Source organism: Heliangelus exortis, chromosome Z, assembly GCF_036169615.1.
Source record: "Heliangelus exortis chromosome Z, bHelExo1.hap1, whole genome shotgun sequence".
Classification (NCBI taxonomy): domain Eukaryota; kingdom Metazoa; phylum Chordata; class Aves; order Apodiformes; family Trochilidae; genus Heliangelus; species Heliangelus exortis.
Window position 1 is genome coordinate 73,505,950 of NC_092454.1, and position 16,939 is coordinate 73,522,888.

General features: G+C 50.1%; 1 protein-coding gene across 2 annotated transcripts in view; it reads right to left on the bottom strand.

Annotated features, from left to right (window-relative positions):
• PAX5 (paired box 5) overlaps nt 1-16,939 on the bottom strand; it is a 108,396-nt gene that overhangs the window by 74,823 nt on the left and 16,634 nt on the right. The window lies entirely within an intron of this gene.

Genomic DNA, 16,939 nt, shown 5'->3' on the forward strand with positions numbered 1-16,939 from the left:
CCCCCAAGCCCCTGCCCTCTGCTCTGCCCCTGTCACCTCCAGCCCCACACTTGGACAAGAAGGGGAAACCTGGGTTCTGTGTCAGGTCCAATATCTGTCCCTGTGCAGACACTGCCCAGCACCTCTGGAGCCTGAAGGGGCTCCAGGAAAGCTGGGGAGGGACTTGGGACAAGGGCCTGGAGGGATGGGAGCCTCCGAGGGGGAAGGGTTTGGAGCTGCAAGAGGGGAGATGGAGAGGAGAAATCCTTTGGGGTGAGGGTGCTGAGCCCCTGGGTGCCCCCAGAAGCTGTGGCTGCCCCATCCCTGGCAGTGCCCAAGGTTGGATGGGGCTTGGAGCCCCCTGGGCTGGGGGAGGGGTCCCTGACCATGGCAGGGGGTGTTGGATCTTGATGAGATTTAGGGTCCCTTCAAGCCCAAACCAATCTGGGATGCTGTGACAAAAAGCCATAACAATTTAAAGAAAAACTGATTTTTTTTCCTTATCCTTTTTTTTAAGCCATGTGCAGCAGCAAGCTAGGGAGATGTGCACTTTATTTCATGTACTCCCAGCTCAAGGTGTGTTTCCAAAGGGCTGCTACAAGCTCATTGAAACTATTTCAACATAGTTTATACCTAATTACAAACCATGATATCATGCATCCTTTCATTTTTTTTCTTGCAAAACATAATTTTAGGTATGCTTGGGTGATGGGCTGATGATGAGAAACTGGGCTCTGAAGATCCTTGGAAATATCAAACTGGCCTCTGGATACAGCCAACTGGGAGAGGATTTACAGCTCTGAAAAAATGCTGGGAGATGAAAATCTGCCAGGCAAAGACAGAGTGGCTGGAGAGGGAAATGAAGTTCAACAGGGCAATGCAAATAGGAGTGGGCACTCGATGTAACTTTGGGACAATCCTTATCCCGGTGGAGAGAAATCCAGGAGATGCAGGAGCAGATTTCAGAAGTTTGTGCACTGGGAACAGAGAGCACTGCACATCCTGCACCAGCTGCAGGAGCCTGAGGGAGGTTTCCAGGCTCTGCCCACACCCAGGAACAGATATCTGGTGGCAAAAACCAGGAATGCCTTTGCCAAGGTCAGCACAACCTCACCTGTCCACACAAGCTTAAAACAGCACAGGTGAGTCCTCAACTCTCACCTAAGTGCTCAAACACTTCACAAAGCACCACCTGGAGATTATGAAAGTTTTGAGCAGCAGAACATGCCAGGGGCACCTCCAGCCTGGGAGAGGAGGAGGCTGAGAGGAGACCTCACTGCTCTCTGCAGCTCTGAAAGGCTGCAGGGAGGTGGGTGCTGGGCTCTTCTCTCAAGTGAACACTGACAGGACCAGAGGAAATGGCCTGAAGCTGCACCAGGGAGGTTTAGAAGAGATATAAGGAAGAATTTCTTTACTGAGAGAGTGGTCAGGTGTGGGAATGGGCTGCCCAGGGAGGTGGTGGGGTCACCATCCCTTAAAACCAGTGAGGATGGGACACTTCAGGATGGGACACTCTCGTGGGCATCACAGTACAGATATAGATAAATACATCTCATTTATTTCATTATGGGGAGGAATGTTGACTGTTGGACATGGTGATCTTAGAGGTCTTTTCCAACCATGACCATCCTGTGTTTCTGTGGATTTCTGATGTGCAAAGGAGGGAGAGGGAAAGCCAGTGGTGGGTGCAGGTCCCTCCACCAACGCTCTGCACCATCCAGTCCACACCTTCCATCCTCATCTGGTGCTCACAAAAAGCTGTTAATGCCTGTGGGCTTTTCTTGTCTACCAATTAAATAAAGCCTGACCTTACAGAGTCTGAACTGTGGTTTCAAGCCTGCACATCTGCATGATGTTGTTTCATCCAAATCTCCAGTAATTCAAGCACTCAATTTGAAATTCCAGTTACACCAGCCAGCAAAAGAGCAAAATTTAATTGACTATTTCATAAAGATTTGTGGTTACAATATAGTCTATATATAGAGAGACTGTATTATATATATACATGTATTATTATTATATATGTAGACTATACTATATATATAATATATATTATATATATATTTTGGTACTTAGTCAAGCATTACACTGTGGTATCAACTACAGCAGCAAGTTTTGTACGTCAAACCTGAAGGGTTTTTAAATTTTGGGAAAATGCTTTCACCCTGTAAATTCAGATTTTTATCTCACAGTACAGAGACTTCCAAATGAAAAGTTTCTGAGCCAAAGGTCTAATTTGAGAACATAAAAACTGGCATGTGTACCCTGCCTCCACATCTATAGAAGTGTCTTTTTAATAAAAACAATACATAAGCTTTTCTCAGTGGTGACCAGTGATAGGACAAGGGGTAATGGGTGTAAATTGGAGCATAGGAGGTTCAAGTTGAATATCAGAAAAAATTTTTTTACTGTAAGGGTGACAGAGCCCTGGAACAGGCTGCCCAGGGGGGTTGTGGAGTCTCCTTCACTGGAGACATTCAAAACCCACCTGGACACGTTCCTAGGGGATGTACTCTAGGGGGCCCTGCTCTGGCAGGGGGGGTTGGACTGGATGATCTTTCCAGGTCCCTTCCAACCCCTAGGATTCTAGGATTCTATGATTCTATGATAAGTCCATATCTGATCACAAAGAATCCACAATTGCATTCAAAAATGCTTAAGAAAGGACTTAATCTGTTCAGGACAGCTTGGACAAGGACAGTGAAGGAGGAAATATATTTAAGATTGCTCTTTGTACAGTAATGGCTAGAATTTAACTAAAAAAAGTTAAGAGAAAAACAGAGCAAAGGAAGTACTGAATTGTCAGGCCATGCCTGGAATACTGAGTTCAGTTTTGGGTCTAAAAAAAAGATGTGGACAGGCTGGAGAGGATCCAGAGAAGGGCCAAGGAGATCATCAAAGGTCTGAGAATCCTGCCTAATGAGGAAAGGCTGAGAGAATTTGGTTTGTTCAGAGAAAGAGAAGAAGGGGAAAAGACTGCTCAGAGAAGACCTCCTCCCCATGGTCCAGTAGCTGTGGAGCAGCTGCAAAGAAGATGGGGACTGCGTCTTCACAGGGGGTCACAAAGAGCAGATGAGGGGTGAGGGGCACAAGTGAATCCTGGGGAGATTCCCACTGGATACCAGAGGAGAGTTTTGCACCCTGAGAACCATCAGCCCTGGGAATAATCTCCCCAGGGAAGCAGTGGATTCACCAACACTGGGTGTTTTTAGGATCCAAATGCTGGGTGCTGGGCTGTCTTGTCTAGAATGTGTTTTTTCCAGGGAAACCTGGACCAGATGATCCTTGAGGTCCCTCCAGTCTGGTGTTCTGTGACCCTATGGAAAAGGCCATCAATGAGCCAACAAAACCAACACCTTCCTCTGTGTGTTTGTGTTTTATGGCTCTGCCTTAAACCTTCAGTGCACCAGACATGGAACTAAATTGATCAGCCAAGATTTTACTTTTAAGGAAAAACAGCGTATCTTTTTGCTAATTACTGCAATTAATTAGTGTCATCTAAACATTAATTATTTATCCTGCAGTAAGCTCAGCAATCTACAGAACAACTCCCTTGACACTGTGCTTATCACATGGATGCCCTTAGGAAGCAAGCAGGGGAGAATCCTGGGGCATGTATTTCTGTATTTCATGTATTTCTTATTTCATGTATTTCTGTTGTTTCAAAACCTGATTCAGTTCAGAGGGAGGGTGGGAAGGTCACTTTTCTGGGGCTGCATCATGGGGATTCTGCCTCCCATCTCTCAAGCAGGGTGAGAGCAGCTTCACCTGAGACAAACACTCTGGGAACTTCCCCAACACTTCTGCCCTCTGAGCCACACTTCCTAAGGCCACTTAGGAAATCCTCTCCCATCTAATGGGACAACCCCACCAGGAAAAATGAAAATTAATAAAGAAATAAATAAATTAATTAATAAAATGAGAAGCGGAGACAGACAGAGCTGAGCAGATAATTTTTGAAGACTGATCTGACTGTTCCCTCCCTGTTCCCTTTGCCGGCTGCTGGCAAACCAGTGCTTCCTACAGCTCAGGAAAGGTGGCCTGAGAATTAATAAAATCTGCAGCAACAGGGAAATTCTTCAGGTTTTGTCTTCCAGAGGCAAACACGGGTAGATTCAAAGTAAATCTTTTTTGGCCAGCAGGGATCATTTCTGAAGAACTGCATGACACAAAGGCCCTACTGGGGAAAATCCTGAATGAGTCAAGGGAGCCCATGCTGAAACTGTCAATTGAGATTTATTTTAGCTTTCCAGCTCAAAATTGGTTTAGTGTTTAAATATAAAGTAATAAAATACAGAAACATGGAATCACAGGATCCTTCTGGTTGGAAAAGACCTTTGATATTACCCAAGTCCAACCATTGCCCAAGCACTGCCAAGGCCAACACTAAGGGTTCAGCAAACCCCTAGGAGGTGTTCATTATAATTTTTCATTATATATATTATATTATTATATATTATATATTATATATTACATATTATATATTATATATTATATATTATATGTTATACATTATATGTTATATGTTATATGTTATATTATGTATTATTATCTCTTATATTATATATATTTTCATTATAATTTTTCATGACTTTACTTCTCCACCTCTCCTCTTAACTTTATTCCCTTTGGGAAGGAAGCAAGCATGCTCACCATGCACACTGCACGATTTTCCTTCCTCCCATGGGTATACACTTTCTCCTCAAGGGCTCTTCCCAAGGCTCTGCAGAGCCACAAGCACCTCCCCAAGCCCCAGGCAGTGCCAGCATGATGGAACAAGGCAAGGCTCAGGAAAATGATGGTTTTGCACCATTCTGCTCTGGGGACAAATCTTTGAAAGCGACTTTTTTTTTTTTTTTTTTTTTTTTTTTTTTTATGAAAATAAAACAAATAAAACTTGTAATGTGTGAAGCTACCCAGTTCCACCACTGTCTCCTCCAGTGCCACCCATCATCCCCACACTGTGCTGGCCACCACCCCCTCTAGAACCAATCCCCCCCTTGAGCAGCAGCCATCATCCCACCACCACCAGGCATTGTCCCCTCCAGCACCAGCCTCCTGCACCTCCCCACACACCCTCACTTGTTCTCAGAGGTCCTGTGGCAAATCCATCCATCAGTGAGGGTCTGAGGGTCCCTCTCTCCCCATCAGTGAGGGTCTGAGGGTCCCTCTCTCCCCATCAGGGAGGGTCTGAGGGTCCCTCTCTCCCCATCAGTGAGGGTCTGAGGGTCCCTCTCTCCCCATCAGGGAGGGTCTGAGGGTCCCTCTCTTTTCTCTCTCCATCAGTGAGGGTCTCTCTCTCTCTCTACCCCCAGCTGCAGGCTGGAGCAGCATCCCCAGCCCACCCCTCACTGCCCACCCTCAGGACACAGTCAGACCCCACCAATGTCACACTGAGCTTATTTGTGCTCCCTCCTGCAGCCCTGGGGGACAGCAACCCACAAGGGGGGTGTTTTTATCCTATAACCTCAATTTACTGATCGGCTTCAATTAAATTGCAAATGCCTGCTGAAGCTTGTTTTCTGCCTCTTTCCCCCCATTTCCCTTCCTTACTCCTTTCTCTCCCCTTCTTTTTCTTAAGGAGAGAGAGACAGAGAGAGCCCTGTGTTCCAACATAATTTAATTTATTTCCCTTTCCATATCTCAAAGGAAAATCTATATCTCCCCCTGGAAGGCCATTTGCCCTCAGTTATTGGGATCTGAGGTATCACAGCTCTGGGCAATTTGTTTCAAGTGACTATCAGCATTCCATCAGGGCTCCCCGGGACCTCTGCCACCTCACCTCACCATACCTGGTACTGACATTTATGACTGGGTTCTGGCAGCTGACAGCACACACCTCCTGGGAGCCTTTTGGTTCTCACTCTCCCATCCCAACGAGACCCCCAAACACGACCCCAAAACATCCTGCACCACAAGCAGTGGCCATGTCCCTCCTGCCAGCTGTGACCCCCGAGGACCAGAGGGGTCCCCCGAGGACAGGGGGACAGTGCCACCAGGTGCCACCCTCACCAGGGCTGCTGGCATCCTGCAGCAAGGCCTCTCCAGCCCCTGCTGCCTCAGTTTCCCCTCTGGATCCAGTAACAGATCTTCTGCATGCAAAGTCCTGCTCATCACCCATCACCTCCTGAGCACCCAGAAATTCTCTTGCCCCTCAGGGAAAGGCAGGGGTGCTTGCTTTGGGACAGCCCACTGCCAGGGCAGTGGAAGAATTATTGTTAATTCACCACCAGGTGAATTATTGTTAATTAAACACCAGGCTGGAGGCACCTCAAGGATCACCTGGTCCAGCCTTCCTCAGCAAAAGCACGGTTTAGACAAGATGGCCCAGCACCCTGTCTAATAATGATTATTTATTGGTTTTGATAATAACAATAATAATAATTTATTAATTGTAGTTTTGTTGCTGTTGCTATTATTTATCTGCTGTTGTTGTTATGATTATGGTGGTGATTATGATTATTATTATTATTGTTGTTGTTGTTATTACCATTATTATGGTGATTGTCAGAGTGCTGGCAGCCACCTCCAGAGCAGGGCTTTGAGCAGAAGATGTGTGGCTTTAGCTAAGCCTGGCTTAAAAACCCAGGCCCATGTTTTTGGGAAGAGAAGGAGCTCTGAGGAGCACCCCTAGAGCCATCCCCAGACACAGCTCCTGCAGGCACCCACCTGCCCCTACACACAGATGCTTCCAGCAGCAGGGCCAGTAGGGAAGTGATTCAGTGTCCTTAAGGACATGGCTGGCCACAGGATGGACTGGATGAGCTTGGAGGTCTCTTCCAACCTAAACATCCTGGGATTCTGGGATTCTCCCTCTCTACTCTGCTCTGGTGAGACCCCACCTGCAGTACTGTGTCCAGTTCTGGAACCCCTGTTACAGGAAGGACATGGAGGTGCTGGAGCATGTCCAGAGAAGGGCCAACAAGGATGATAAGAGGGCTGGAGCACCTCTCCTGTGAAGACAGACTGAGAGAGTGAGGGTTATTCAGTCTGGAGAGGAGAAAGCTCCGAGGAGACCTTACTGAGGCCCTTCAGTATCTGAAGGGGGCTACAGGAAAACTGGGGAGGGACTTTTTAGGACGTCAGGAAGTGATAGAACATGGGGGAATGGATTCAAACTAGAGGAGGAGAGATTTAGAGTGGAAGTTAGGAAGAAGTTCTTCCCCATGAGGGTGGTGAGACCCTGGCACAGGTTGCCCAGGGAGGTGGTGGGAGCTCCATCCATCCCTGGAAGTTTTTAAGGCCAGGTTGGATGGGGCTCTGAGCAACCTGATCTGTGGGAGGTGTCCCTGCCCATGGCAGGGGGGTAAAGGTCCCTTCCAACCCTGAGAATTACGTGGTTCTAGTTCTATGATTCTATGTCAAGGTGCTCATGAAAGAACAAAACCCTCCGAGGGTTCCAGGGGAGAGCTGTGACCCCATCACTGGTGACTTCTGATGGGCCCATCCAGAGGTTGATGGAGGCAATGGGATGGTCAGGGAGGCACCACTGGGCAGGTTTCTCAGCAAAGGATCCAGAATCAATTCTGTGGTAAGGGGTTCAATGTGACCAACTTACCAACTCAGCCCAGGCACCAGCAACCAAACTCAGGCAGCACCATTTACTTCTTATCTTTTTGTAAATACCAGAGGCAAGGAGAGCCATGGGACAGCACAGAGACAATTTTTTCTGCCTGTTTTTTGTCCCCAAGGTGGCTGGTGGTGTGAGGCCATGCTGGAGCTCACAGTTTCACACACTGAAGCCAAGACACTGACTTGATGGGCCCTTCACAGCATCCCAGGAGGGACTGTATCTTGGGAACTCACCCTGGGGGGGACAAGGCTGTGGAAGGATGACCTGCCCAAAGAAGAGGGGCCAAGAGGTCCCAGAGGTTTAGTCTGGTTTCACACACCAGACACTAACTTCCTGGGGAACCACGGACAGATTTCTCAGCATCCCCAGACTCAGACCTCCCTCTTCAAAGCAAATTGACCCACCAAGGTGCTGTGGTGGTCAAACCACCAGGCATGAAACAGCTCTGAAAGAAGCAGCACATGGGAGCAGGAGTGGGTTTCAAATTGAAAACCCAAAGCTACACATCTAGACAGTTACAAAAAAAAAATTCCTTGGATTCAAGGAATCCCATCCCAGGCCACCCACGCCAGGCCTTAGCCACCCAGCCATGGCCATGATGGATGGGGACCATTCTTCATCCCTCTGACCAGGGCTAGGCAGGAGCAGACAGGCTCTGCTGTGCCACCAAACCTCACTCTTCCAGCCATTCTCCACCATGGGGGCAAACCTGGGTGAGAACAGGCAGAGAACTCTCGAGGAAGCAACTGGGAGCCCGAGGATGCAGAGAAAGAAAAACCCACCACAGGACTACTTCCTATTAGTCGACTTACAAGGGGAAAAAAAAAAAGAAAAGAAAAAAAAAAAAAAAAAAGAAGAAGAAAAAAAAAGTCAGGCACTGTCAAGCATGAAATCTTGTTGGGACAATAGAGATGGAATTGCCACTGCTGACAGCAATGTTTACATGGGCATCATGCGCTGCGCAGCATGAAACCAGCAGCCCCACCTGGCTATGTGAGCTGTAACACGAGGCAGAAACGTCCCACCTGGGACAGGTAGGAACTGTACCACCAAAAACAACCCACTCAGGTGTAAAATGGGCTGTGGGAGGAGGGGAAGGAGTGCAGGGGAGCCCCGCTGGCAGGGCAGGGCTGCAAAGCCATCTCCAGCCACTGCACAAGAACTGCTGTGAGCTGGGTGGGTGGGTGGGTGGGTGGATGGATGGATGGATGGATGGATGGATGGATGGATGGATGGATGGATGGTCTGGGGGCTTCCCCTTGCTGAGGGAGCAGGAACAAGCCCACCCCAGTCTGCGAGGCTCCTCCAGACCCACAGCATCACTGCAGGTAGCACAGGGGATGCTGCAGCAGCTGCCTGGTCACAGGGACGTGTCCTGAGCCTCACATCAGACCACAGGGAAGTGAGCAACATGCTGGGAGAATCTCAGCTTTTAAAAGCCTCCAGCTCAAAATCCAAAAGCTGAAAGGAATGCCAGCCCTGCCACAACTGCTCCTGATGACAGACACAGAGACCTGACACGCACAGACATCTACAGGAAATTTTTATCCCAAGGAGAGGCAAACCAGAAGGAATACCTGGACGGCAAAGTCCAGCAGCAATTGCTCAGTTAGAGGGGAGGGCTGAAGCATGCTTGCTCAATACAAGATGCTCTGGTGCCTTCACCTGAAAGGCTTCAGCCACCTTCAGTGTGCACACCAGTGCACCACGTGCCTCACAACTTCTCCTGTGGGGCTGTGCCAGGAGATGTACCCCAAACATCAAACCTGCTCACACCAGCTCCATCAGGCAGAACCCAGTGTCTGACCAGTTACTGCCACCACCTCCAAAGCTAAGCTCTGCCATGCAAGAAATCCACCACTCAACCAAAGCTGTTCTCCCAGATGCCTCCTCACTGCAAGTTTGCTTTCCAGATTTCCTCACTTTTTTCTCTGGAAGTTGAGGTGACCTGTGTAGAGTACCTGGAAGAACACCCTTCCCACAGTGACATCTCCATCCCCACAGGAGCAGAATCCCTACTCAGCCTGCTCTGCTGTCCAGCATCCCTGGAGTTCAGCCCTAAAAGGACACCTTTCCTCCAGCTCTTTGCTTCTTTGTAAGATGTTGGAGACCACAGTGAGAGGACAGCAGAAGTTCCTGAAGAAGCAGCAGCCACAGATTCTCACCCAGCCTGTGACCAAAGCCATGCAGGCAGCAGCAGACGTTTCACTGCTTCACACCCAGCACTCCAGGGATGCAGTTTTATGAAGATGAAGTGTCCATGTGGTCAGAAAGCTGTCGTGTTTTGCCAGTGTTAAGTCCCTGACAGATTTCCAATACCCTGACCTCCACTGCAGACATCTCTTTTGCCATTCTGCAAAGAAGTCAGATCAGTGCCTGGTTGACAGGAGATTTTACCTGGAATTCCCTCCTGTGTGGGGCCCAGGGAGGCAGCTCAGCTCCAGATCCTTCATGTCCAACATCCACCTGTAAGGTGGAACTGCAGCAGTGAAGGAAAATCATCCTCCTGCTAGAGCAATAACCTTGAGGCCATTACCATAAGTACCCTTTAACTACAAACACCTCTCAACAGACTCTCAGAGGAGATAAAACAGGAAAAAGCCACACTCAAGATTTCTCCAGGCATCAGCCAGAGAAAAGATGCTGGGCTGCTCTTGGAAGTCCAGGCACTTCGACTGCTCTTCCCATCAACCCTGCAGTCTTGGGAATGGGTGGTGACTGCCCCAAAAGTGAGGACACACAGAGAGCAAGGACAGGGTCCTGCAGGCACCTCCAGGTACAGGCTGCCCTCCAGAGCTGGGGGTTATGAAGAGGAGAGAGAGAGCAAAGTCCATGGCTCTGAAGCTGCCTCTGAGGAACAGCTTTGGCACAGTTGCTCCAGGGCTATCAGCAAGGGTGCTGGGATCACCTCTGTCGTGACAGCAGAGCAGTTGTGGCAGAGACAAACCTCAGAGCTCCTGGGGCAGCTGCCCAGAGGTACAGGCACAAAAGGAGCCTGGCTGAACAGGAGCTGAAAATCATCTTCATGTGGCAGTCCAACAAAGCACCAGTGGAACACTTCATCTGTCAGGCAGGCAGGGACACCACATCTCTTGATTTCCCCAGCTTAGCTCTTCTTGTTCCAGCTGCAAAAGTCCGCAAAAAAAGGAACACTTCCAGGGATAGGGATTGCAGGATTTGGTCGCTACTGTGCAGCCACCTCTAGCAGTGAATAATCCTCAGTGCAAAGACAAGAGAGAAGGGTCATAACAGACAGAAACTGAAAGGGAGACAACATCATCCAGGGCACTCCGTTTGATTTTGCAACAGCTGCTTCCCAGGAACTTGCTGACTGGCAACAACAGCAATAAGAGCTGTAACTCCAGCTCCTCCCAAAGCTTCGGCAGAAAAAGTAATTTCCCAGCATCACTCAGGATTTCAGCAACTTGTCATTCCATCCAGAAAAATAACTCTGACTTTACAATCCCAGCCAGGCTGGAATCAGATCTTGCACCAACAGCACCCACCACAGATTTCAGTTCCAGCACCAGATCTGGATTTTGTGCCACCAGGCAGATGAGCCACTGGTACCCACAGCAGAGCCTGGGTCACTCTTGCCCTGGGATGAGGAGCAGACTGGGGGGTGGGACACAGACCCCATCCCATGAAGTGCCCATGGTACGAGGTGATGGGAAGGCTGACACCATCCCCAAGCCCAGCACAGAAATACCTGACACTCCTCAGAGCTTCCTCTCCTCTGGATGCTAACAATTCCTCCTTAAAATCAGAATTATTCATCTTGCTCATGACTTTTCTCTTTTATTTTACATTAGTGTTTGCAGCAAGTGCCCATCATTAACTTCCACACCCTGCTTTTCCATAAAATTCCCTTTCCTTTGGAAAATGCTTTCCCACAGCAGAACGCTGCCCAGCCCCAGTTCCAGCACCCTCAGGATGATCTGACAAGACATCCTAGCCCTGGAATGGGTTTCAGATAAACCTATATGAAGAGGTTATTCACTGAGAAGCATCCAGCTCTCGACAGCTCCTGATGGGAACAGCTGGAGCTACAGCAGGGCTGTAAGGAGAGTGGGAACCCTGGGATTTTCATTATCATAGCTCCAGGAAAACCCCTGCTCTGCCCAAGCTGGTGGAAGGTGGCAGAACTTCACCCCAGAGCTGGAGGAGAGATCTGAAAACAGAGGTCCCAGGAGCAGCATTAGGAGAAAAGTGACAAAGACATTTGACATGTGCAGCAGACAGCTGGGAAGGGGCAGATGTGCTGGGGGTTTCCCTGCACCCACCTCTGGGCACCTAAAAAACACCCCTGGGCCAGCAGAACATCACCAGTGGCCTCCAGACCCTGGCTGGGCTGAGGTTGGTCCTTCCCCTCCCAGAATTACCACCCTGTCTCCTGGGAATGTATTGATCTCTAACATCAGAACACCATAGTTTGTTTCATTTCATTATTTTTTTGTTTCATTTTCACTCATTTTAATGTACAGAAGCCCAGAGCACTCCTGCACCATCTCAATGCTGTCGTACCTGAGAGCTGAGCTCAGCCACGTTTGCTCTTTTTTACTCCAGAACTTCATGTCAAAATACTCTTTTTTCCTTTTTTTTCCTCTCTCAAAGAGAAGTCCTGTGCCTGCTGAGCTCCACGTGCCAATGTCTTGATGATTGTCTCAGTACCAAGAGCCCCATGGATGGAGCTGGGTCTGGGAACCACAGCTCACCCCCATCCACAGGTACCACATCACTGCTGGTGACAAACCACCACCACCCATGGGTGACACTGTCACTATTTATGCCCAACCACCACCACCCATGGGTGACACTGTCACTATTTATGTCAAACCACCACCACCCATGGGTGACACTGTCACTATTTATGTCAAACCACCACCATCCATGGGTGACACCACCACCACCAGTGCATGACACCATCACTGCTCCTGTCCAACCAGCAGCACCCATGGGTGTCCATGGGTGACACCAGTACTGTCAACATGGTTGGGGCTGCTGCCACTTCAGCACAGTCAGAATGCCCTGGGTACACAAAAGGCAAAGGTAAAGAGTGAAAGGGAAGAAGAGTCCCAGTGCTGTGGGAAATCACATTCAAGGACTCAGGGGAGGAAAGTTTTCAGTGGAATAAAAACAAATTTAAACCTCTACCAAGACAAAGAGTGCAGAGTATAAAGTGCAGACAAAGCCATCACCGTGGGGTAATTAGCAAAGTCCAGATCAGACTCTAAAAGAAGGATTCCAGCATCTGTGTGGTAAGGAGGAGCTAACGGAGGGGACAAGCAGCTCACCCTGTTCTGCAGGGCTGGGAAGGGATCCCTGAAGGCAAAGGACAATCTGCATTGGCAGGAGAAATTCAAATCAGGATGTGCTGACCCTGCAAAACCTTCTCCCCTCATTACAGTCCCTGGGTTATCCCCAGGAGGAAAGGCAACTCCAGTGAGTAAGCACTCCTGAAGTGAGCCTAGAAATTATTAAACCCCAGCACTTCCCTGGGACTCTGGAGGGGGTTTCCTTCTCCTCAACCTCCTCATGGGCTTGGAAGGCTCTGCCTGTTCCACTTGACCACCTGTACCACAGAGAGATTGCCTCCTGATGTTTTCAGTGTTTTCCATCTCACTTTCCCTTGGCAATGGGTGGGTGGCCACATCCCCCCATGCTCAGTCTGGGCACTGTCCCACAGCCTGGGGGTACAGACAGACCCTTACCCACAGGCTTGGTGGTCCCACCACACACCCCCTCCCCTCTCCTCGCTGCCCAGACTTAGAGTTCAGCATCACAAGTTCAAGTTCCTGTTGTCAGCTGATTTTTTTTTCCTCCCTGTAAACTCCTGGCCTTTTTCCCCTCACAGTCTTTTTTGTTTTGAATGTTTCCCTTGTGGGTCAAATCCCCAAAGGTTTCATTCCCCCACACATCACTTGCACAGTGCAGAAGGCCCCAAAGCAGGGCTGGAGAGGATGCTATGGACACCCACCAGGTCCTGCCAGGCTCCCCTGGGCAGAGAGGAGCTACGGGGACCCTGATGGTGGATGATTTCTCTACAGACCTCCACCACCCCCTGCCTGCAAGGCAAACATTCCTCCTGCTGATGTCCTGGAGCATGGACAGGCAGTGACACACATCTGTGGGATCCTTCACATCCATGCCACACTGACACCTTCCCTTACCCAGTGGGTCCTCCCCAACTGGGATAACCAAACCTACAGTGAAAAGAAGTGGTTAAAGCCACTTAACTTTAAGATAACAAGGGGTTCAGTCTGGAGTGGGAAGAGACTCCAACCCCTACTAGGAGTTGGGGAAAGGGCTTTCATGATGGAGCAGTGTCCCACCAGAGATGTCCTGGACTGGTGGTACCCAGGCAATACTCTCAAAGCCAGACCCCTGGTCCTGCCCAGCCCTGGCTATGAGGAGTGGAGACCATGGATGGCCATCAGAGACCCAAGTTCCAGCCCTCAAAAATGGGAGAACAAAAATCCTGCATGGCCAGGGGAGCTACAATAGGATGTACTTTGTGTTTAAGGAGCCTTGGGAAGCCATGACTGACCAGGGGGACTCACATGGCCACCACTAGCCCCATGGCATGGCTGCAGAGCCCTCGAGGCTGGTGCAGCAGCTCCCACCCCTCAAGCCATCCCCCATCCCAGTGATGAAGTGGGAGTTCTCTGCTGGATGGTGGGGCATGGTCAGGACAGTGGGACCAGAAAGGGAAGATGTTTGTTTCCATGAGGAGACAGAGCAGCAGGATGCCCTTGGAGATGATTCTTCTGCTACATGAATATATCAGAGGCCACAGTCAGAGCTCGGATGAGGACAGAGCTGCAGACCTCACACCTGACCCCACTCTGTGGAACTGGTACCAGCTGTGGTTCTGGTACTCAGCATTAAAAGATCAGATGGGGTTTTTTTGGACAGCACCCTGCATCCCTGGCCCTCTCACAAGTTTACCCTCCTGGACAGAACTGGGACCCAAATGTCTTGAAACAGACCAAAACTGTGCTTAAAGGCAATGCATTTTCCAAAGACCTCAAGATCTCCAGGATCTGTTCAGCTGGGGAGACAAGGGATGGGCACTTCCCAGCACACCAGATTCTGGCAGCAGTGCAGGTTTTGGTTGGTAAGAATGGAAACGAAGCCCCCCTTGGAGTGAGGGTCTCCTGCTGTGCTGGTTTCAGTTCCCCAGATGAGGAGACTGTGGATGTGAGATGCAGCTGCTGGGTGCAGTATTTACATCTGGGCAGGAGGGGAGGGCGGGCAGCAGAGTCTCACATCCTGCACCCTGACCTGCTCAGGGCTCATCCAGTTCCCCAGCACAATGTGCAGTGTTCAGAATCACAGAATTGTTTTAGTTGAAAAGACCTTTAAGACCATCAAGTCCTAGACCAGGGTGCTCCAAGCCCCATCCAACCTTCAACACTGCCAGGGATGGGGCAGCCACAGCTTCTGGGGGCACCCAGGGGCTCAGCACCCTCACCCCAAAGGATTTCTCCTCTCCATCTCCCCTCTCCCAGCTCCAAACCCTTCCCCCTCGGAGGCTCCCATCCCTCCAGGCCCTTGTCCCAAGTCCCTCCCCAGCTTTCCTGGAGCCCCTTCAGGCACTGGAAGGTGCTCTAAGGTCTCCCCATGGGATCCTTCTCTTCTCCAGCCTCAACACCCCCAACTCTCTCAGCCTGGCTCCAGAGCAGAGCTGCTCCAGCCCTCCCAGCAGCTCCAGGGCCTCCTCTGCACTGGCTCCAGCAGCTCCGTGTCCTTCTGCTGCTGGGGACCCCAGAGCTGGACACAGCTTTACCCAAGGGGGGTCTCCCCAGAGCAGAGGGGACAATCCCCTCCCTGGCCCTGCTGGGATCACTCTGGGGATGCAGCACAGGACAGGGGGGGTTTGATGGCTCCTGCTCAGCTTCTCCTCACCCAACACCAGAGCCAGGACCGGATCATAAGAAGGTACCAGATCCCAGACCTGCCAGAGGTGCCTGCAGGGCTGGGGGGAGATGTTCTACAGACAGGGTGACCCACAAGCTGCCTGGAGCTTTCTGCATCCCTGCCCCCATCCAGAACAGCTTCTCATGTCAGTCTCTGTTTGCACATCCTTTAACCACCAGTGAAGCAACCGATCCCCCACCAAGGCACATCTGCTCCGAGTCCATGTTACAACAGGGAGAAAAAAAAAATAAAAATGACACCTTCAGTTATATAAACCAACAAAGACTGCCTGGTTTGGTTTGCCTCTGTTCCTAGCCAGCAAGCTCCCCACTGGGTTAAAGACTGGTGAGGTGACATCTGCTTAAAAAAAAAAATGTCAAGAGTGAGGAGAAGAAAACCAGGTAAAGAATGACAGGGAGTGCTGGATGCATCTGGGAGCCAGACGGGAGAGTCCCCCCCGAGGGTCCCCGGGACCCCTGGGTGGGCACTGCAGAGGCTGCAGCTGCAGGGATGGAGGGACAGCAGCCACCAGGGGATGGTGACATGGCAAAGGACAGGAGGCCAGGGGCTGAGGGCAGCTGTCTCCATCTCTCTGAATCAAGAGATGGCAAAGTTAACTCTGCCCCCTTGTGCATCTCCATCATGATACAGGACGTGCCTGGATGACATGTGCTGCTCTCCTCCACCCCCCAGCCCAGCACACACCACCCGTGGTCACCTCCCCCTGTCACTCCCCCCGTGACAATCAGGATGGAGCAATGGATCCCCCCCGGCAGAACAAGATGGGGAATTATCTCCCTGTGCCTCCCAAAATCTGCAGCCCTGAGCCTGTAACAAAATCAGTCAGAACACTCTGCTGAGGACAGCACTACTCTCCAGCTCTGCCAGCTCAGAATTCATGACTCATCCTGCCCCAAAGGATGGGGCTTGTTTTAGAAGCCACATGCCTCTCCTCTAAATGTGAGCTGGCAAAAAAAAAGCTGGAGCATTCCTCAGCTCTGGCATCTGATCTTCCCAAGGAAAACATTTAATTCTTCTCCCTGCAATTAAATCAGAGCCATCCATAATCACTGGAACCCCAGAACCAGGACAGGGCAGACCTTCAGCACAGAGGGCCTCTCTCCCCAGCGTGGCTGATAAAGTGCAGGATTTCTATTCTACCTGCTTGAGTGCATTTATTTATCTCTGCCATGGGTGGTCTGCACTTGGTAAAGAAAAAAAAAAATCAGGTGTACAATGGCAGAGTTAACCAACACCAGGACATTCAGCTGGGACCTGAAGACAAGGAGCTGTACTCTGCAGTCCCCACTGACCCTCCCAAGGACCCCTGAAATTGTCCCCCAACACTGATGTGTTCTCACTGGGAAAGTGCCCAGGGTGCAGAATGAAACAGAATCAGAGAATTATCCCTGAGGCTGGAAAGGACCTCTGAGATCATCCAGTCCAGCCTAAAAACAGGACCAAAAC